Source organism: Protopterus annectens, chromosome 8.part0 (genome assembly GCF_019279795.1).
Source record: "Protopterus annectens isolate FY-2018-M chromosome 8.part0, PAN1.0, whole genome shotgun sequence".
NCBI lineage: Eukaryota > Metazoa > Chordata > Ceratodontiformes > Protopteridae > Protopterus > Protopterus annectens.
In genome coordinates, this window is record NC_056741.1 from 379,709,798 (window position 1) to 379,732,899 (window position 23,102).

At 43.4% G+C, this 23,102-nt stretch overlaps 1 protein-coding gene across 2 annotated transcripts in view; it reads left to right on the forward strand.

The window, feature by feature from the left end:
• The window catches only part of LOC122808816 (Y-box-binding protein 3-like), a 1,306,948-nt gene that overhangs the window by 1,230,793 nt on the left and 53,053 nt on the right, over nt 1–23,102 (forward strand). The gene's annotated exons all lie outside the window — the stretch shown is intronic.

Consider the following 23,102-nt stretch of genomic DNA (forward strand, 5'->3'; position numbering starts at 1 on the left):
AGTAGAAGCTGATATAAAATGAAGTGTTCTGGTCTTTGTCTTTGCACACAGTGCAGGCTGGAGAAGTTGTTTGACCGCAACTGAGCTACAAAATATAAGTATCTTTTTATTTTTACAGATTACTGTTCTTATAATTTAATATATATAAAGCACTTTGTCTATTCAGAATCTTCAGAAATCTTTATCTGTTTAAAAACTTTCAGAATCTGTAGTGCTTGTTGTCCCACCCTCCCTCCATGTTGGTGTCTTGCTCTTATACTTGGTGGCTTTGCAGTTGCCCGCCCCTACTGTGACACACCTCCCAGTCTAGTGTCATTAGCTCATTCTTCTTAATACAGAGAGAACATTTGATAAGGCCTTCTGTTCCTCCTTTTTCCCTTTTCAAAAAGTAAAACAAAACTTTTTTTTTCTTTTTCGCCTGAACCTTCTTGTGTTCTGACTGTCCTTCTCAAACATATTGGAAATATACAGTATATTTCAGAGCATTTGTTATAACTGTATTTGCTATAACTGATTTAAGTATTTTTTTCTGGCTTTTTGAATATTAACTGCTTAGCGACTGCATCTTAGCCTGTTTATACAGCTCTGCATTCTATTTAAACTGTTTTTGTGTTGATTAACTGTTTTGCACTCTTAAAAAGTTATTTGTTGCTTAATTTTACCTGTAGGCTAACACACAAGTGTGCTAGCCACTTAAAAGCATTTATAGCATTTACTCTCTGTTTTTTTCCTTGTCTCTGTAAAAAAAAAAAAAAAATCTCTTGTTTTCCCACCTTACTGAACTAGAGTAGTCCAGTTTCAGAGTTGCTGATCCCTGGGCTTTGTTTTTAATTCCTGTTACTGATCCATTGCCTTATTAGGAAGGAGGGAAGTTTCTTTGCTTACCAGTGGGAGTGGGAAGCACTGGGCAGCCTTTTTGTCCGAATTGGTGAAGTTTCAGCCAGAAACTAGTAGTCTATTGGTCGTTTTGGGCCAATTCCTAGCTCCTTTCAGCCCCCTGCTATAAAACACGCTAAACATGCATTTTCCAGCTTGTACCAACTCAGCACAGATCCTCGTGGTGGCCTGCAGAGTGATCCAAGCAGCAGAGAGCTAAAAGAGTGACTTTCTACCAGATATAAGTATTTTTGTGGCTTTCCCACTGTTATTAAGCTAGCGACTGCATTTTGCCTGTTTTACTGCTACTTTAAGTGATTTCTGCATTTTACACTGTTTATTGCACTTTAAGTTACTAATTGTTGCAAATTGTTTCTGTAGGCTACACACTAAAGTGCGTAGCCGATTTACAGCATTTATAGCATTTACTGTCTGTTTTTCCTTATCTCTGTAATAAAACAAAAATCTCTTGTTTTCCGCCTTACTGAACTAGAGTAGTCCAGTTTCAGAGTTGCTGATCCCTGGGCTTTGTTTTTAGTTCCTGTTACTGATCCATTGCCTTATTAGGAAGGCGGGAAGTTTCTTTGCTTACCAGTGGGAGTGGGAAGCACTGAGCGGCCTTTTGTCCGATTTGGTGAAGTTTCAGCCAGAAACTAGTAGTCCATTGGTCGTTTTGGGCCAATTCCTAGCTCCCTTCAGCCCCCTGCTATAAAACACGCTAAACTGTACTGCTGATCTAACCAGCATATCCTATAACTGAAAAGTTCATCTCTACTTGATTCCCAAGTAGACTATTCTCTATCTGTAAAGCCTAGCACTTACTCCTACAGTACTTGCACCTTGATAAAGCACTCTTATTATAGATAGTACCCCACCAGCCTAAAACCCACTTCCCGGAGTCCTTTGAAAGTTCTTTATCTACTACTTCTAGTATGTCGAGGGATCAGTTGCTAGTGTCCTCTCCAGCTCAACTGGTGAACCTGGGAATATTGAGGCAATGTTACAATTGCCTCATGTACACAGACAATCCTCTCCTTCTCCCACAAAACACAAATACATGAGAGATGCAACTATACGGCCAAACTGGAGGCTGAGCTCTCTCAACATAGGACTGGCAAGACCAGACAGGAGGAGAAGGTAACCACACACAATACATACCCAGTCACACATGGTACCATCACAACTTCAAATCATACACATACTCACACAAAGACATACTCGGAGGTTCTGATCAAAAATTTACCAAAACAGCAGAGGCCACCAAAGCAGACACCCAAACAACTACCACCTCACGACCCAACACATGCAACACATAGACCACACAGTCAGAGTGTCAAACAGTCACAGCCCTTAAGGCCAAACAAAATGCCAGACACACTTGTCATTGGTGATTCCATAGTCAGACACACTGACGTCCCGCTCACCAGACTGAGTAAGGAGAAGGTCACAGTAAGCTGCCTGTCGGGCGCTAGAATCCGCCACATAACGCAAGCACTCAGGTCTCTCAACAGCAGGTACAAGTACGACTCATTGTCCACGCTGGTGTCAACGACCTGAGACGTACCTCCTTGGACTACATGAAAAGGGACATCGAGGAGCTCTCTGATTATGTAGCCCAGGCAGGTATGACCCTGACCTTGAGCAGTATCCTACCTTCACCTAGAATGATGCCACAATACAGTGATAAGATGATCAGCTTTAATAATTGGCTTAAATTCTGGTGTCATTCAAAGGGGATCCAATGTCTGTCTGCCTGGGATGACATGCTGGACAAGCCACGCTGCTTCAAGGGACGGCTTGCACCTGTCACCCTGGGCTTCGGATATTGGCAAAGGCTCTTGCCACCCCATAGTGCCTTTTTAGGCAAGGCTCAAATTCTAAACCTACCACCCTAGAACACCAAAAAGGAAAAAAACTAAGGGTAATGCTGCTCAATGCCAGAAGTCTCAATCTCAAGATGCACGCATGAGGCCCTTCTCAATATGGAGAACATCGATGTCTGTGCTGTGACAGAAACCTGGTTCAAGGCTCCTGAGAGCACCCCAGCACTAACAGGTTTCACCTCATATCATGCGTTCGGCCCCAAAATCCGGACAACACCAAGAAAGGAGGGGGGGTGTCCATATTCATAAAGGACACCCACACCTCAAGGTTGGTGGCAACGCACGATGCATTGGAGACCATCCAGGTGCAATTAACCATAGGCAAGACTGCTCTGCAATTTGTAGCATGTTACAGGCCACCCTCTCAAACTCAGGAACCTCACATGGCCTTCCTGAAAACATTGGAGGGGTAAATGTATCTCCAAACACCATCATACTAGGTGACTTCAACTACCCTAATATAGACTGGGAACACTACTCAAGCCCGAACACTCTAACCCAAAGATTCCTGGAGTTCATAAACTCAAATGCCATGGAACAACTAGTCACCATCCCCACAAGAGGTGAAAACATACTTGATCTCATCATCACGAACATGGGATCAAAATGTTCAACACCGAAGTATACCCCTCACTGGTGAGATCAGATCATAAACTAATCTCGCTGGAGGTCCTCATCCCGCCCCACCTGAAACAAAAAGACCACAGTGAAAAACTTCTCAAAAGCCGATTTCACACTTCTAAAACTAGTGTGGTCTCCTTTAAGGCCCCTGAGCCAGTGGTAAACATTACTCAAACCGCTGAATCACTTACAAATGCCTTCTACCAGCACCTACAGGACTGCATGGATCAGGCAATCCCAAACAAAACTAAGACTCTCTGTACCAAAGGCAAGCGTCCAGTCTGGTGGACCCCAGCCATAAACAAGCTCTACAACAAAAGGAGGAAGCTACTACAAGATAGAGCAAAATCCTTGAAAGGTAAGACACCTTTGATCATTATAAGTAAAAAACTAAGAGCTCTCATAAAATCATCCAAGGCAAATTTTGAGAGAAAAATCGCCAAGGACTCTAAAGACAATCATAAGGCCTTCTTTAGCTATGTTAGAAACCTAGGAGGAAACTCCCAGATATGCTCAATTAGTTCAAAATGATGTGAAAATTACTGAACCTACACACATTGCCAACATACTGGCTGACAGGTTCAGTGCAAACTTCTCCCCCCCCCCCCAAAAAGGAGAGATATCTATTCCAGAGGATTGTAGGTCCCCAAACATCTCCAATGCCCAGGTGAGAACTGCCCTCACTAAGGCAAAAAACACAGCATCCATGGGACAGATGGTGTCCCGGCTGTGTGCTTCATGAACTCAACGAGGAATTAAACCCACAGTTAGGACAGCTGTTTAATCTTAGCCTCACCTCAGGATACGTACCCAAGGAGTGGCGGCCGGCGACTGTGGTCCCACTTCATAAGGGCGGTGCCTCCACAGACCCTGGAAATTACCGCCCCATTAGCTTGACCAGCCTTATCTGCAAAGCCATGGAGAGGATCATAATGGAACTCATAAATAAAGACATAGGGAACTTGCAGACTTTGGATCCAACCCAGTTTGGCTTTGTCAAAGGCAGATCCTGCCTCTTAAACTTGGTTGACTTTTTCGAGACAGTCACCAAGGCCATTGATGAGGGAAAGGCAGTCCATACAGCCTACCTCGACCTGGCAAAGGCCTTGACACAATACCCCACTCAGGTATCATCGAAAAACTCATCAGCTTGAATGTAAACCCATACATCACAAGATGGGTTGCAAACTGGCTAAGCGACAGAACCCACAGGGTCAGAGTTGCTGGAGCCATGTCAGACTCAAAGCCTGTCACAAGTGGTGTCCCACAGGGCTCAGTCCTGGGTCCACTCTTGTTCGGCATCTACTTTCTGAAGTACAAGCAAACACAGGAGGGTTATGGCTGACAAAGTTTGCAGATGACTGCAAACTGGGCCATAGTCGAAAACACATCTGACACAGATATCCTCCAGAAGGGCCTCACAGAAACGGATAACTGGTGCCAGAGCCATGGCCTGAAGTTAAACGCCAAAAATGCATAGTCATACCCTTCGGGAAAAACAAGGTTACCCCTAGCAACCATATAGGTGGCAATCCACTGAGCACAGAAAAAGTCATCAGGGATCTGGGGACCCAAGTTGACAGTAGCCTTCGCTTGACACTCATGTTGCTAAAGTAGTTAGGAAAACCTTCTATATCGCCCACCTGATCATGAAGGGATTCACATCTAGATCAAGGGAGGTCATCGTCCCCCTGTACTCATCACTCATTAGACCTATGATTGAGTACAATGCCCCGTTCGGAATGTATCTGACCAGACACCTGATGCAGCTTGAAAGGCCCCAAAAGTTCCTCACCAAAAGGATAAAAGGGTCTCAAAAATGTCTTATGCTGCCTGACTGAAAGAACTCCAGCTCTATTCAGTCTCATACCGCTTGCTCAGAGGTGACCTGTGCCTGACATATAAGGCCATGTCAAACCCAGATTTGATGAATATGCTTCACCTCAAAAAATCTAGATCCCTCAGAACCACAAGGGCGGGTGACTTAAACCTTGGCACGGTTATAAATAGAAGGTGCTGGAGGGACAGATTCATCACCCAGAGACTCCCTATGCTGTGGAACAAAATCCCGGTACATGTGAGGCAGAGCACCTCGCTGGCCTTGTTCAAGAGGAATCTTGACCAATGGATGGGAGATCGCAGATATACCCCAGGGATTACTTCAGTGTCACTGCTTGACAGAGGCACAGAAAAATGATAGGCATAGTTTTTATTCAAACTAAAGGGGTGGCGAAAGCCACATAACTATGGGCTAGGCTTATAAATGCCCTTGGGCAGATAGCCTAGTATGAACCTATGAACCTATAAGATAGCTTTAAAAAGGTTAATGCCAAAGGTGAACAGAGTGCATTAAGTTACATTATGTGCACACACACACTAAGGAAACCTTCCACATTTTTGGTGACGTAAAGATTCTAGTGCAAAGATGCTGTCCAGTACTGAGCTTGAATTGTTACTTTGTATTAACCATTGTGTTAGGTTGCAGTGGGCTACTTTAAGAAGATGGTCTTTGAAAAAAAAAGGCCTCATCTTGGATTTTTATTCCTGTGGAGAAGTGGTTCCAAATGGCAGAGAATGTAGTTTCCCCAGTACTAGTTTTGAAGCACAGATGGTCTAGGGAAATGTCTTTTTGGCAGATTCTCAGGGTGGAGTTTGCCTAAGTGAGTGCCGTTTTTGAAACACAAAAAACTGAAGTTTACGGTTTTGTAAAGTAAATTACCAAGAAGAAAAGTGGCTCTATCCATGGCTAATAGTCCATTGGTGTGCATGCGTAAGTTGCAGTAATGTACAAGAGAAGGTTCTACCTAGTCAGTGTGCAGGTTTCATAACTTGTGGGATCTCCTGCCAAGATTTCATAACTTGTGGGATCACTTGCCAAGGATAGCCCATCATCCCACCAGTATACTAAAGCCTTTACATCCTCCCAGTGTCCTACATGAAACGTGTGCTCCTCACACAGGTGTAGGGCATAACTTTCTTGTCCCCAGTCTGAATGCTACAGTTGAATGTTAGTCTGAATGTCCTCCTCTGAGTTGGTTTCTACTGAGCCTTTTCCAGATAAGTTCCTTGTTAGGGTTTCTCCTTTAGTGTACTTAAGGTTCCTGTGTTCTAGGATGGGAAAATTGTGTGGGAAGCAGATTCCCCATAGACAGTTACAAGAAGTGCTTGTTCTACCTAGTTGCGTCAATCGTACACAGTGTACCATTTGTCAGGCTTTTGTTCCCAAAATGTTTGCAGCCATCTGTCTTCATCTATTCATCTTAAGAACCAATGTCGCTACCTTTTGACTCGAGGTATCATGGCTGAATCTGCCCACCCTGAAGTACAGCTGTCTTTCAGAAAGACTAAAAAGTCATTTACTCTGCTGCTGGCCATCTCTAGTGAGGTGGATGACCCCAAAGATCATCCATTGCAGACACCAGTTTCCTCTACCACAACCCTATTGGAGGATGGCATGCAACCAGCTTCTCCCACAGGCTTTGCAGACATCTGGCCACAGATGTTGAGGGGAAAACATAGCTGATCATTTCTGAAGGGCTTAGGATTACCCAGATTTATTAGGGAAAGGGTTCTTGGTATCCTTACTGAGTATAGGCATGGCTGAGAGTCCCCTAGGTTAGTCATAGCTGACATCTCATTAAAGTAGCAGCAGAAAACTAAACAAATTATTCCCATTGTCAGAGGAAATAGCAAGACTTTTACCCAGGGTTTGTTCAATGCACTGATGACCATGAGACCGCCTCTGGTGTTCTGTCCCCACTTCTTCTTGGTCCTCCACTCCAGTCAAAAGGACTAGGGAATCTTGATTCTTCTGAGTAGGTGAATTCAGGAGATTAAGCTTTGGCCTACTCCTCAGATTCCCACCTTTAGACTGTGGGTCTGAAGATTCCTTGTCCTGGTTTTTCCTTTGAGGAGTTGTCCTTTGGAGACACTGTGGTTCCTATGATGGCACATTTTAAGTGGGATTTCTCACAGGTCTCCTGCATGCAAAAGAGGTATGAGCTGTTACAAATGGAATCTCCTAAACCTTCTGCTGCTCCCTCTGTATTGAATACATTTGCAGCTGCCTCTGTCTCCTGATTCCCATATTCTGATTCCCAAGAAGTCTGACTCTTTTTATAAGGTGCCTGAAGCCATTACCTTTACAAGTGTCCTTCAGGTACTGCTGTGGTATGTGTCTCTGCTGACAAGCCATCCAAGCTTTTACCCTCTTCCAAACTTCTCACCCCTGATAGTCTGGCTATTGAGACTGGGGAAAAAATTATACTTCTGGTACTCTGACCTTCAGTGTCATAAATTATCAAACCCATATGACAGTATGTTTTTTGCCCATCTGTTTCAACTTGGGGGTGGGGTTGTCAGACCTTCCTAACTCTGAAGGCAAGTCTGCTGCCCTCTCCTTTTTGAGTTCCGCTTCACAGGTAGCCAGTCACTCTATCAAATGTAGTTGTCATGCAGCTGATGCATCTTCTAGAGCTGCTGCTGCTGCTTCTTGTTCAGTTATGATGACATAATCAGTCTCCAGGCCTTACCAGATATTAAGACCAAGCTCCTAAATCACCATCTTGCTAGTAGCTGCTGCTGCTGACTTGTTTGACTCTCCGAGATAAAGGTGAAGTTATGCAGGATCTTAAAATTTTTCTCCCGTCCCCAAATTTTAGAGAAACTACCCTGTTTTTGTTTTTAGGCAACCTCTTAAACCTTCTGTAGGGAAAAAGGTTCCTAAGCATATGTCTGAAACTTGCCCAGACTTCTAAAGCTCAAAAGTCCCCCTTTCAGGTCAAATTTGCCTCTGACATTTTTCTCCCATCCTGTCAGTCAGGTTCCCTGCCCTCAGGCTTTACCTGTCTGGCAACAGTTTAGAATCTTCTGTCTCTTATCCATCATTTGTTTTGTGGTATGGAAGTCCCTGTGCCCTGTCTCAGGTCTTCGTCAACCTCCTAAAGATTAACTTCCATATTTTTCTGTTCTGCAGATCTTTTGGATCAGGGCACCATCCAACCCATTCCAGAATCCCAAAGAGGAACAGGGTTTTACTCCAGAATTTCTGGTTCCCAGAAAAAAGGGGTCATGGAGACCTGACCTCTTTCTCATACTTTCTGAAGATTCCCCTCTTTCCGGATGCTTTCCTTATAGACCATTTCCTCTCACTTCTACAGGACTTTCTGGTCTTCCTAGATCTAAATTACATCAGTCTTCATATTCCCACTTACCCCTTTTTCAAGAAGCTTTTACCTTTGTCTCCATCTTAATTTCAGTTCTCTGCGTTACCCTTTGGTAAATCCACGGTACCAAGGGTATTCACCAAATGTCTTAACCCAGTCAGTCTTTTGTAGGCTTTGGGGAATCCAGATGGTCCCATACCTGGGCAACCTGCTTATTCAGGCTTCCTTTCAACCCAGACTTCTGTAGGATCTGCACTTCACCATGCTCCTCAGTAATCTGGGATTCAGCAGTACTTCCATTCTCTTTGGTCTCCAGGCCCTCTAAAGGTCTTTATAGACAGCACAAGTCATGGGGGCAAAAGTTCGTTTTTGCAGACTAGCTCTTCAGGCCTGGGACTTTGCTACCCACAATCAAATAACTATTCAGGGAGTCTACATCCCGTCAGAACACAATCTTGTGGCAGACTGTGTGAGCAGGTTCAGAACAGAACCTGACAGATGCTTCTTGGAGTAGTGCTTCTGGACATATTACATTGGTGGAATATTTCTCAAGTGGAACTTTTTCTTCCTCTTCTGTTCCATAGTCCTGAGTCCACCGAATAGGAAGGTGGATGCCATGTCCTTTCCTTGGAAGGGAATGTTCCTATATGCTTACCCTTCTCTCTCTGCTTCCCAGAGTCTTGCACAGGATTATGAATGACTCCCTCAATCTTGGTGGGACTCCTTTTTGGCCCATATATCACTATTTTCCCCTTCCTTTTTACATAGCCAAGGTAATCTTCACAATTTACCTTACCAGATGGATCTTCTCAAACAAGACAAGGGGTCTCATATTTTCCCTCCCATGTCAACTCTTCGGTTGACACTTTGGTGATATGGTTTTGATCTATTTTAGACACCACTTTTCTGAGGAGGTGCTTAGTGTTTTGCAGGAAGCCAGGAAAACCCACTAATGGAAAATCCTATGTGGCTAAATGGAAGAAATTTTGTTTGGGTAATGTCACCAGGATCCCTTCTCATTGGGGGGACCCATTTTTACTTCTGTGAACTTCATTCTGGTTTAGCATATTCTGTTTGATTGCTGACAGGTATGCTTTTTCTTCTGTTGAACCCACTGTTTGGACTCTCATTTTTGAGGTCAAACAATTCCTTAAAGTTCTCCTTCATAGGTAGGTACTAGGCTATTGGCCCTAGGGCCTATACAAGCCTAGCCAAAAGGTACCCTGGCTTTTGCCACCTAAGAAAATTTTCCTCTGCCCCTGACCAGCAGAACCACAGAAGTGATCCCCGGGGTGAATTTCCTATTACCCATCCAATCATCAAGATTTTTCTTGAGTGCTAATGAGGAGCTCTGTTTGACATAGCTAGGTAGTCTGTTCCAGAGTATGGGAAGTCTCTGGGACAGGAATCTGTCCCTCCAGCATGTTCTGTTTTGTTGTGGTGACCAGGTTTAGGTCCCTAGAGTGAGTAGCTCGGAGGGATTGGGATTTCTTTAAGTGGAGCATGTCCAACAGCTCTGGGTTTGACACAGCTTTGTATGTTAGGCAGAGATTGCCTGTGAGTAGGCGATATGCAACAGATTTTGAGAATGTCTGCGTAAGGCATCTGAGGCCAGTAATCCTCTTTGTGAGGTATTTTTGCGGCCTTTCCATTTGTTGTCTTGTGAGGTATTTTTGCGGCCTTTCCAGTTGTTGTCTTGAGGTACATACCAAAAGGGGTGTTGTACTCTATAATGGGTCTGAGTGAGTAGAGGGGAACAATGACCTCTCTTTTTTTCTGGATGAGAAACCTTTTGTGATGGTGTGCCATGTAGAAGGATTTCCTGACATCTGTGGCGATGTGATTACCAAAGGAGAGACTACTGTCCACCTGTGTCCCAAGGTCTCTTATCACACTTTTGGTGTTAAGTAGACTACCGCCTATGTGGTAGTTCATGGGTACAGAGTTTTTACCAAAGGGGAGGACAATGTACTTTTTGGCATTGAGCTTGAAAACATGGCTTTGACACCAGCCATCTTGTCTCAGTGAGGCCCTTTTGTAGGATGTCCACATCGTTAGGCGTTTCGATTATTTCTCCTAGTTTGTAGTTTTCTGTGAATTTAGTTAGCCAAAGACCTTCTGTGTTAGCCTGTACTTCAGAGAAGTAGATACTAAACAGGAGAGGACCCAGGTCTGAACCCTGTGGTACTCCACTTGTCACTGGTCTGAAGTCTGATTTGGAGTCTGCTACTTTCACCGTGTGGGTTCAGTCAGTAAGCCAGTTGGCAACCCATCTTGTGACATAGGGATTTATACCTAGTTTAGTGAGTTTATAATTCCAGCGTGGGGGATGGTGTCTAATGCCTTGGCGAGATCTAGATACGCTGTGTGAACCACCTTACCCTCTGTCTTTGGCAACTAATTCAAAGAAGTCTTATCAGGTTTAGGAGACATGATTTGCCTTTTACAAACCTTATCTGTGTGGGGTCCAGAGTTTGGAGATCTCCAGTGTCTTTGAGTTCCATGATACGTTCCATGGCCTTGCAGACCAGGCTCATCAGGCTAATGGGGTGGTAGTTCCTGGGGTCTGTTGTCCCCCCCCCCCCTTTGTGGAGTGGGATAACCATCGCGGTGCGCCATTCAATGGGCACAAAGCCTGAGGTGAGGCTATGATTGAACGTGGTGCTTAGGTGGGGTGCCAGTTCATTCTGTAGTTTGTGTAGAAGGCAGCCTGGGATGATGATAGTGTTTCACTGTTGCAGTCATTACAATTGGGTTATCCTGCTGGCAGGCTATCCGCAGTCTGCCGGAATTCCAAAGTCTAGGTCCGGCGTCTGTTGCTGTCACCTCCTCCCTGACATCAGTGCACCAGGGGTATAAAAGATGCAGCTGACGCCATTTTCTTCAGTCTTTCTTGCCGCGCGCAGTGCCCAAAGCAAAAGCAGTGCGCAAGTGCCGGTCGGCCGACTCCTGAGATTTTCGTGTTTGAATTTCAGATCCGAAGTCTTCATTAAAAGCTAAGTACCCCGTTGGGGAAACTTTTTTCTTGCTCCAGACCGATGTCAGAAAAAGTTAATTGTATTTCTTGTGGGAAGCAAATACCTTATAAGGACTTTCATTCCTACTGTATACCTTGCCCTAGGCCCTGACCACCACATTGCTAATTGTCAGTTCTGTGCTAGATTTAACCAACACACTAAGCGTTGGTACGATTTTGCATTTCACTATTTTGGCAGAAGATTTAATTACACAATGTTGTCGGATAGCCATCCGACTACCGCGATTCACAAGTAACGGAAAGAAAAAGAAAGACAAGCATCCAAGGTCCAAAATTGATGAGGCTTCTTCTAAGCCAGTCGCCGGTTCTCAGTGAGGTGCTTTCGCAGCCCCTGACACCTGCTACTTTAGAGCCGCTACAGACTCCCACGTGGAGCCGACTAGGCCGCTGGAAACTCAAGGTATTGGAACCTCGGAAACTATTCCCTCAGATGGGTCCGGAGCTGCTGAGCAGGCATCTGCTTCTGATGGTGTTTTCAGGCCTACACAATTGTATGTAAAAACGACTTCAGCTTCAAAGGCAAAGACTAAAGCGCCTTTAAAGACAAAGAAACTAGTACAACAGTCCCATGGACAGGCCTCCATGCCTAAAAAACAGATGCTCAAAATGGCCGAAGACCTAATTACTTTGTTCAGGGGCTCCCATCCCCCTCCTGATAACAGGCCTAGGCAAGAGAGAGTATGAATCTTCAGATCAGGTTTCCATTTCATCTGATTCCTCTTCTGATCAGGAATACTCTCTTCCTCCCTATGAGGATTCTGATGCTGAAGAATCTGTCCCTTCAGCCTCTCCTCCTGAGGATTATTCTTTTGGGGAAACTCTGCATACCATGAGGGAGCATTTCCACTGGAAGAGCCAAGATTATTCAGACTCTAAGAAAAGGCTCAGAGACTTCCTTTTACTACCTCAGCACAGGCCCCTTGCTATTCCACCTGACATAGTAAATGATGTTTTTTCAGAGACCAGTCTGACTCCTTGCCTCAAGCTCCTGTTAAGACAGACACACTACAGGGTTCCCGATTCAAATAAAATTCTCTAAAAACCCTGCTGCTGACCCAGAAACTCTCTCAGGGTCCCAAAGGGGTAAAGGCTTCTACTGCAAAAAACCCTACCCCCTCTGACAAGGATTCTAGGGCACTGGACAGATGGGGAAAAAAGATTTACACTTCTGCTACCTTGGCTATTAGGGCTTTAAATTGTCAGTTTCATATGCTTAAATATCAGCAATATATTATGTCACTGCTTAAACAGAAAATGTTTAACTTCTGAATGTGCAGAAAACAGAAATGCAAGATCAATTGCATGCAGCTGAACAAGTTGGAAAGCATACTTTGCAATGTGGTTTTGATTCTCTATAGGTCTGTAGGGCCGCTGTTAACGGGTTCTGTCATCAGGAGGCATGCTTGGTTAAAGGAACAGAATCTGCCTGATCATGTTAAAGCAAAATTATTAGATGTTCCATTACAGCATGATACCTTGTTTGGTATTAAAGCAGAGGTGGTGTTGAAGAAAATGGAGGACAAAGCAAAATCTATGCAAACAGTCAAGGATTTCTTACAGGTACAGCCTGCAAGATTTAGCAGACACTGGCCTACGAAGAATTGGTTCTTTCCAGTGTCAGGCCACAAAGGGGCAGATACAGATGCCCTAGAGGCAGATCCCAGCCCCAAGGCACATACAGGTCTAAACAATGGGGTGCTTCTACCTCCAAAAGCGGAGAAGACAAAGCACAGCCATACAGGAAACCATCCCAATGACTTCCCTCTGCCTGCGCCAAGCACTATCTTCTGGCAGCACCTTTAGGTGGAAAACTAGCACTTTTTCATCAAAACTGACACACAACCCAGGACAAATGGGTCTTGAACACAGTGTCACAAGGCTACAAGTTTCATTTTCATACCCTGCCAAGGGCATACGGTTTGCCAGACCTGCCAGAAAATCAGTGGGCAGAGGCACAAAAGCAAGTTTCATCCCTCATGGACATGAGGGCCATTCAGCAAGTACCAGAGCAAGAGCAGGGACAAGGATTTTACTCAAAACTGTTCTTGGTGACCAGAAAGGACAAAGCCTGGAGACCAATACTGGACCTATCTCTTCTAAACACATCTGGATATTCAAAAATTCAAAATGTTGAGACTGCAGCAGCTTCTGCCCATACTGGGAAAGAAGGCTTGGCTTGTGACTTTAGACCGAAGAGGCATACCCGCATGTCCCATTCAGACAGTCATGCAGAAGATACCTCCGATTCATAGCTGGCTCAATGCACTACTAATTCTCTGCACTGCCCTTTGGCTTATCTACTGCGCCCATGATCTTCACAAAATTCCTGGCTCCAGTAATTGCATTCTGCAGACAGAGGAATACAAATATATCCTTACTTGGATGACTGCCTCATTCAAGCAGAGAACGATGACATTCTACTACAGCATCTGACATTTGTAAAAAGATTTCTAACATGCCTAGGGTACACAGTAAACGAAAAATCAAAACTAGTACCCTCTCAAGAGATAATATTCCTGGGTGCAAGCTTAAATACAACTGCCCAGATGGCTTATCTCACACCAGACAAAGGCAACTGACTACTTATTTCAAACTGTTGGCAACAAAGGCCCAGTTATCTGCAAAAAAAATTCTGCAGGCTTTGGGCTTCATGGCATCCTGCATTCTGTTAATTCTATATGCAAGACTGCATATGGGAAAACTTCAATGGTATCTAAAAAGTGTTTGGACTGATCATTGCCACAGCCTGGAAACAATAATTACCCTCATTCCCTTCCTGCAACAGGAGTTTCGATGGTGGGCAAAGGCCTGTCACCACAAGGGACAGCCATTCACTTTACCCACAGCCAGGCAGACATTAATAGTTGCATCAGATTATGCCTGGGGGGCCCACATGGCAGGAAGATGTATTCAGGACACATGGTCCGCAAGCCAAATGCATCTACATATTAATCAAAAAGAGATGCTAGCTGTTCAGAATGCCCTGACAGCCTTCAAGGATCAACTTCATCCAGGACAACTGTTAGACTGACAATACCACAGTCGTGTGGTACATAAACAAGCAGGGAGGCACTCATTCCTATCCCATTTGCAGACTAACCATGACTTTGTGGGACACAGCATTGACTTACCAGTATATCTGCAGGCACAATTTCTGCCAGGAAAGATGATTACTGGCAGACGAAGTAAGCAGAAACTTCTTGGATCCCCACAAGTGGAAATTGGATCCGCAAGTCTTCAGCATGATAATAAGGAAATGGGGATGCCCCGACATAGATGTATTTGCCTCCCCTCAACTGCCAACTACAAAGATTCTGCACAAGGACTTACACAAGCAAGCATGGAAAGCGGATGCTCTGTCTTTCAGCTGGAAAAACTTAACAGTATATGACTTCCCTCCACTGCCCCTCCCTACTCCTAAAGGTCAGACGAGAAGCCAAAAATGATACTGATTGCCCCAGACTGGCCCAGCCAGCACTGGTACCCAATCCTAAGGAACCTCTCAATACCCAGCCTGGACATTACCTCAAATTCCTCACTGTCCCAACAAAACAATCAGATCCTGCACAGCCAACTCAATACTGGCAGCATGGCGGATAATGTAGCCATTCAAAACACCCCTCTTTCTAAGGCGGTGATGGATATTATTTTGGAGGCCAGGAGGCCTAGTACCAGAAAATCTTATGCTGAAAAATGGAAGAGATTCTGTGCTTGGAAACAGGCACAAGGGATTGACACGATTGTACCAAATATTCCTCAGATTTTGCAATACTTAACTGAGATGCTGGACAAAGGCCTATCTTTTTCATCAAAAGATTCATGCCTCTGCCATTTCAGCTCATTACAATACAGAGCCACCTATTTTTTCTCATCCTTTACTAAGACAATACCTCAGAGGAGCCAAAAACTTAAGGCCTCCAAGGAGATCACCAGTACCTGCATGGGACCTCAATTATGTCTTGGAAAAACTCACCCTGCCTCCTTTTGAGCCAGCCAATACAGCTGATATAAAATTTTTATCTTGGAAAACAGCTCTGCTCCTAGCAATAACCTCTGCAAGACTAGTCTCAGAGCTACAGGCACTCATGACTGTGGAACCTTTTATCCTTTTCCAGCCAGATAGGGTTTCTCTGAGGACAAACCAGACATTTATGCCTAAGGTAGTGTCCAGTGTGGCCCTTAACCAAACTGTTCACTTTCCTACCTTTTATCCTAACCCACAGAATAAGGGTGAGAGACTTCTGCATTCTTTGGACATACACAGCTGCGCTTCTACTTGGACAGAACCAAAGCTTTCATAAAGACTGAGCAATTACTAGTGGTATATGCTGCAGGATCACAAGAAAAGGCCATCTCAAAGCAGACTATTTCAAAGTGGATAGGCCACTGCATTCGTTTCTGCTATTCACAGCATGGCAAACCAGTGCCTAAGACCATTAGGTCACATTAAACCAGAGCAGCAGCCACTTCAGCAGCCTTCCTCAGAGGTGTACCAACCAAAGACATTTTAGAGGCTGCAACCTGGAGTTCACTGCACACTTTTGCAAAGCACCATCACTTACCACTCTACTGTAAATCCAGGGCAGGCTTTGCCACTGCAGTTCTGCAGGGCCTCATAGCCACTCCTAATCCTATTTAGCTCCAGCTTCCTAACCTTAGCTCTGGGATTCAACCCAATTGTAATGACTGCAACAATGAAACACGATGAACATAGTACAGTTGTGTACCTACTGTAAATGTAGATGTTGCAGTCCAGGTTACCCATCCCCCTTATCTTTGCTGGAACGTATTTGTATTTCTCTATTCTATACCACCTATGTGGTGTATTTGCTTGTAGATGAAGGAATCATTTACTTTGGTGCATGCATGCTTTATTTAAATATTTTTAGCCTACCCTTTTGGGGGCACCTGACATCTGGGGCAAGAAAAACTGAAGAAAATGGCATCTGCTGCATCTTTTATACCCCTGGCGCACTGACGTCAGGGAGGAGGTGACAGCAACCGACGCCAGACCTAGACTTTGGAATTCAGGCCGACTGCGGGTAGCCTGCCAGCAGGATAACCCAATTGTAATGACTGCAACAGTGAATACACTCTAACATCTACATTTATGGTAGGTACACAACTGTACTTTCAGGTCCCATGGATGCTGTGTTCTTGGCTTTGGAGTGAGGTTTTTACCTGTACAGCCGTGATTACAGGAACTTTGCATTCTTCTGGTATAAAGATGGGCCCTTTAGGGGGAAAGAAGGGGGTAAAATTAGCATTGAACCTATCTGCCAGGATGTTGGCAATATCAGTTGGTTCTGTATATTTAATGTGCTGTAGCTTAGAGCAGATTTGAGTGTTGCCATTGAGATTCTTGACATAGCTATAGAATGCTTTGTGGTTTTCTTTAGAATCAGTGGCGATTTTTGTTTTCATAACTAGCTTTGGAGGATTTTGAAAGGGATCTCAGCTTCTTACTGAGGCTGACCAGGGAGTTCCTCCAATAGGGATTTTACTCCTTTTTTTTTTTTTTTTTTTTTTTTTTGCAACAGTTTCTTTCTTCTGTTGTAGAGTTTGTTTATGGCAGAAGACCACCAGATTGGCTTCCCTTTGTTTTTTTTTTGTTTCTTTTTTTTTTTTTTTTTTTTTTGTGGGAGGATAGCATCTTGGCTCTGTTAAGGATAGCACGATCCATGCACTCGTGCAAGTGTTTATAAAGTGCATTTGTGTAGGATTCAGCAGTCGTACCTCTATTGTCCATCTGCATGGGTGTCGTGAAGTTGGCATTATTTTTACAGTTTTCCTAATTGGGGTGGGGGTGGGAGTGGGATGTGGACGTCTAGGGTGATTAGCTTGTGGTTGGATCTGACTGAGGAACTGACCTCTGGTGTGGAACACTGGTCACCCATGTTGGTGATGACTAGGTCTAGGATATTGCTGCCCCTGGTGGGGGTGTGGATAAGTTGATCCAAGGCGTTGGAATTGATTTCCAGAAAATGGAGAGCGAAAGAGTTGGTACATGAGTAGTTTTCCCAGTTAGTTAATGGTAGGGTAGTTAAAATCACCCATTATTAGTGTTGGGTTGTACCTTAATATTTTCCAATGTATCAAGAAAAGAGGAGTGGGAATGCTTTGGGCATGGTGGGGGTTCTGTAGCAAGCTTACAGTCTGGATTGTGGTTTTGTCCAGTGTTAGTTGAACTTGGATAATCTTGGATGCATTATGCTGAGCAACTAGCTTGGAGGTGTGGATATTTTTAATGAATATGGATACGCCTCCACCGTTAGTGTTTCGGTCCGGGTTTGGTGGCTGAAAGGTGTGGTATGAATTATAGCCTGGTAATGCAGGGGTGCTCTCTGGAGCTTTGAACCAGGTCTCTGTCACTGCATAAATGTCAATGTTATCCATTCTATGGAGTGCCTCAAGTGAGTGCATTTTGAGGTTTAGACTTCTAGCATTGAGTAGCATTACCCTCGGATTTTGCTTGCTTGTACCTGTTACGGTGATGAATTTGTCATTTGAACCTTGCCTAAAAAAGGCACTCTAGGGGTGGCAAGAGCCTTTGCTAGTATCCAGAATCCCAAGGGTGACAGGTGCAGGACATCTCTGGCAAAGCAGTGTGGTCTGTCAATCATGTCATCCCAGGCAGACAGTTACTGGATTCCCTTAGAATGACACCAGAAGCTTAGCCAATTGTTAGTCAATCATTTTGTCCTTGTACTGTGGTATCATTCTGGGTGATGGCAGGATGCTACTCAGGGCTAGGGTCATACTTGCCTGGGCTATAAGATCGGAGAGCTCAGTGTCTCTCCATGAAGTCCAGGGAGGTACGTCTCAGGTCATTCACACCAACATGGACAATGAGTCATATTTGTACTTGTTGTGGAGTGACCTGAGTGCATGTGTTATGTGGTGGATCCTGGCACCTGACAGGCAGCTGACAATAACTTTTTCCTTTAGCCTGGTGAGTGGAACATCAGTGTGCCTGACTGTAGTCGCTTATGACTAGAGTGTTGGGTACGTTATGCCTTATGGGTTGTAGTTGAGTGGCACACAGTATGTGGGCTGTGTCATTTGAGTTGTGTTGGAGATGGAGGTTGCTTGCATTTCTGCTTTGGTAGTCTGTTTGGGCAGATTTTTACTGAGAGCCTCCACGAATGTAGGTGTGTCTTGTGCTTGTGTGTGTTTTGGTGGTGTAGGTTTTGAGTGACTGTGATGGGTGCGGTGCAAATGTTTACCTTCTCCTCTTGACTGTCTAGTCCAGTCTTCGCTGAAGAGCTTTGCTTCCAGTTTGGCTATATAAGTGAATCTCTCTCAGGTTGTAGTGTTGGGTGGTAGGAGAGGATTGTCTGTGTACATGAAGCAATTGCTGCATTGTCCCGAGATGCCCAGATTCATCAGGTAGACAGGAGAAAACACCGGGAGCTGACCTTTAGACATGCCTGAATAGGTGCTTAAGTACTAAACTGTTTTCCTCTAGACAAGTGAGAAGTTGAGTGCTGTAGTAATTTGTAACTTATTTAATGCTTACAATGAGTTCTGTTCTGAACAAGTGCTAAGCTCAAAGAAATAGATTTGAGTGCTAAAACTAAAAAGCTGGCTAGCTGCAAGGGAAATTTTGAACTATTCCTTGCGCCATAAAGTGTGTGTGTGGGGGGGCGGCTCAGGAGCTCACAAACAGTCCTGGACACAGCAAATCCGTATCTGGACAAGACCTGCCACAGGAAAGGGGGAAGCAAGCTTAGAATTTTTTTTTCAGTTAGTGTAAATGGAGAAAGCTGGAACAAACGTTAATTCAACGTTAAGAATCTGAGTGGGTTGGCCTTCACAAATGTTCTCTATTGGATTGAACTAATGAGACTAGACTGGGAGGAGTGTCACAGATCAAATATACAGTATGGGCAGGCAACTGCAAAGCCACCAAGTATAAGACCTAGCTGTAGCCACTAAATTAAAGATTTTCATAGTGTTTCACTGTTAGTCATTACTCTTGGGTTATCCTGCTGGCAAGCTACCCTCAGTCGGCCAGAATTCCAAAGTCTAGGTCCGGCGTCGGTTGCTGTTGCCTCTTCCCTGATGTCAGTATGCCAGGGGTATAAAAGATGCAGCCGACGCCATTTTCTTCAGTCTTTCTTGCAGCGGTGCCAAAAGCAGTTCGCAAGTGCCGGTCAGCCGACTCCTGAGATTTTCAAATCCGAATTTCAAAACTGAAGTAGTCATTAAAGCTAAGTACCCCGTTGGGGAAACTTTTTTTTCTTGCTCCAGACCGATGTCAGAAAAAGTTAACAATTGTATTTCTTGTGGGAAGCAAATACCTCAAGGATTTTCACTCTTACTGTATTCCTTGCCTAGACTCTGATCACAACGTTGCTAGCTGCACTAAGCATTGGTTCGATTTTGCATTTCATTACTTTGGCCGAAGATTACAGCCGACAACCGGAGTTTACAAAAAACGCAAGGACAAGGAAAAGGATAGGCATCCGAGGTCCAAAACCGACGAGGCCTCCGATAGGCCAGTCGCCGGTTCTCAGTGGTGCTTTACGAACCCATGGCCGCTACCTCAGAGCCACAGGCCACTTGACCAAAAACAACTGCCTCGGAAATCAGGTTTTTGGACACGGGAAAAATTTTCCTCAGAAACCCCCTTAAAGGGTTTTGGGTGTCTTAGGCACCAGAAAAATTTTTTCCCAAAAAAAAGATTTGGCTTAAAGACAAAGCATACACATTTCCATCCCTTATTTTAAAACCAACTAATGAAAATTTTTTTCAAAGATTCCCCTCCTTGCCTTTCAGACAAGTAGATTTTTTCCACTTTTAAGGCCTTGACAACTTAGGTTAAAGGGTTTTAAATTCTCCTGGGTCTTTGTTTTGGAAAATGTTTTTAGAGATTAAAGGGTAAAAACTTACCTGAGAAACTTCTTAGCAATCCCTGGGTAAGAGTCTAGTATTTTCTCCCTTTGGGAAAATACTCTTCCAGGGTTTTTAGGGAACCCAAAAATTTGCCCAAAAAGTTGTTGGGTCCCAAACTATATTGGGTATTTTATCAACCAAAGAGGGTTTTAGAAATTTCTTCCCTGTCTTAGGAAGGCTTGTTTGGGGCCTAGTTTAGAAAGCGAGCAACTACAAGGAAAGCATTTCCAGGTTTTTTCAATGGATGGTTTCACCTTTTTACAACTGGAATGGGGGCCTAGAATTTTGGTCACCCCCGGGGTTTGGGTTTTCCAGAGGAGTAAAAAATATAGGCGCACTTGGAGTTGACCATTTCAAAGCCCCAAAAATTTCTCCATCCGAGAAGGCCTTTTTCACTGCATTGAGATTTAGCCCTTTTCATTTAGCAAACCCCCATTCTCCTTTGGGTTCAAGGGTAGGTTTAAAATTTTAACCTTGTAAAGGACAGGGGTGGCAAAACCCACCAATATGGATTCAGTGCAGGGGCCAGGCCCCCCAACCCCTTTCCCTTTTAATGTCATCCACCGACAACCCGGTTTTGTGAAAAAATTAAGGAAATTTTTAAATGTCATTTGTTTTATTTGGCATATTTTTGTAAAGGGGAAATGCTCTGGGCAAGAAAACCCGAAAAAATCGGCTCCTCTTTCTCTCATGTAGTAGGGGGGCCAGCTCACACCGCCTGGGCTTTACTGTCATAGGGGACCTTTCCGGGGTAAACCCGAGTTAAAGCTGGAACAGGAAAACACTTACTTACCTTTTTGTTCACCTGGGTTTTCGTCAGGGTCTGAATGTTTTCCCAAACCAAATTTTGTAATTTATATTTAACCTGCTTAGAACAAACCTCAAAATCAATGCAAAAAACTCTATAATGCACAACAAAGCATCTTCAGTAGAAAGAGTTTAATTGTTTGAAACCTGCATTAAGTTATTGAAATGTATGCAAAAAATTGTTTAAAATAAGGGTTTAAAAAAAAACTAACTGCTGTTTAGGAAACTGTGCAATTTAACGTTTAAGCCGTTCAGTATAGTCAAAAAATTTTCCTTTTTTTGGTTTAAGAAAATTTACAGTTCAAATGCTAAGTAGCAAACTTCAAGGGTTTTGGGGGGGGGGTTTAAAAAAAAAATTGGGGGGAACCCCCAAAATTCACCCAAAAGGGGCCCTTTTTAACCCCCGGGGGGCCCTTTTAAAACCCCCGGGTTTAAAATTTTTTAAAAATTGTTCTTTTTTAAAAGCCTCCCCCCTTGGTCCAAGAGCTTCCCCCAGGATCCAGTCAAACTCCTTCCCTGCCACCCTTGTTAGTTATTCAACCAAAGGAATACTGGAAAATTTAAACCCAAAAATCCCTTGTTTACATAAATTTTTTTGGTATTCTGTGCGGGGTTTCCCCCAACTTCCTTCTGGGACTTATCTGCTTCTCCTGTAACCTTTTGGGGTTTTTAGAGAAAGTTTTTTGCATGATATTGGCATATTTTTCCTACCAATTGGGCATGCTTGGGGGATTTGAAAGGCGCTTTTTTAACCCTGCTGCTAGGGGGGGGAAGCTCACCTGGCTAGCTTTGGAATTGGGTGGGGTGCCCAAGGGTAACCAAAAAAACTGCACAGTGAATTCTCTTTTTTTGGTAGCCCTTGTACCTTTAAAGGGCTGCGGGCTAAAATTTTTAAAACAGAATTTTTGATTTAAGTTCCGTTTAAAAAACTCAAAATCTGAAAGGAAAATCCTTGGGTTACAAACAGGAAACTTAAAGCAGTTTCAAATTTAGAATTAGTAACTGAAAATTTGGGAAAATTATTACATGAATAGTTAAAAAACCCTAAATGCAGTAACCATAAAAAAAAATTTACAACTGCAAAGGAGTTAATTATAGAAAATTTAAATTCAAAGTGCTTGGGAATAAGTGAAGAATTTTTGCTTTTTAAAAAATTTTTAAAACGTAATGCCCAAAGCTTAAAAAACAACCTTTAAACAGGTTTTCCAGTGAAAGGAAAAAGAACATTACATGCCCTATTACCAAATTTAGGGCGGAACTTATATAAAAGAAAAACAAAAGAAAAACCAGGAAACTTCAAACCCAAAAAACGTAACAAACATCCAATTTCCCCTAAGAAAAAAATCACTTTAAAAATCCAAAACCCAAAATTAGAAAGATAAAAATTTAAAATAAAAAATTTTTTAATTTAATAAGGGAAAACCCCGTTTTTGAAAATATTTTACAGGGAAAAGGGCCCCCAAAAAAATTTTTTTTCCTCAATTTAAAACCCCTTAGAAAAAAACCAAAACCCAATTTTTCCCCCCGGGGGGGGTTCCGGGTTTTTTTTTTAAAAAAAGGGTTTTTTTTTTTTAAAAAAAAACCGGGGGAATTAAATTTTTTTTTTCCCCAAAATTTTTAAAAAAGGGGGAATTGGGAAAAGGAAAAAAATTTAAAAAAAAAAATTTTTTTGGAAAAAAAAAAGGGGGGGCCAAAAAAGGAAAAAAAAATTGGGGAATTTTTAAAAAATAAAACCAAAAAAATTTTTTTTTCCCAAAAAAGGGGGCCCCCCTTTTGGGGGAAAAATGCCTTTTGGAAATCCAAAAAAAAAATTTT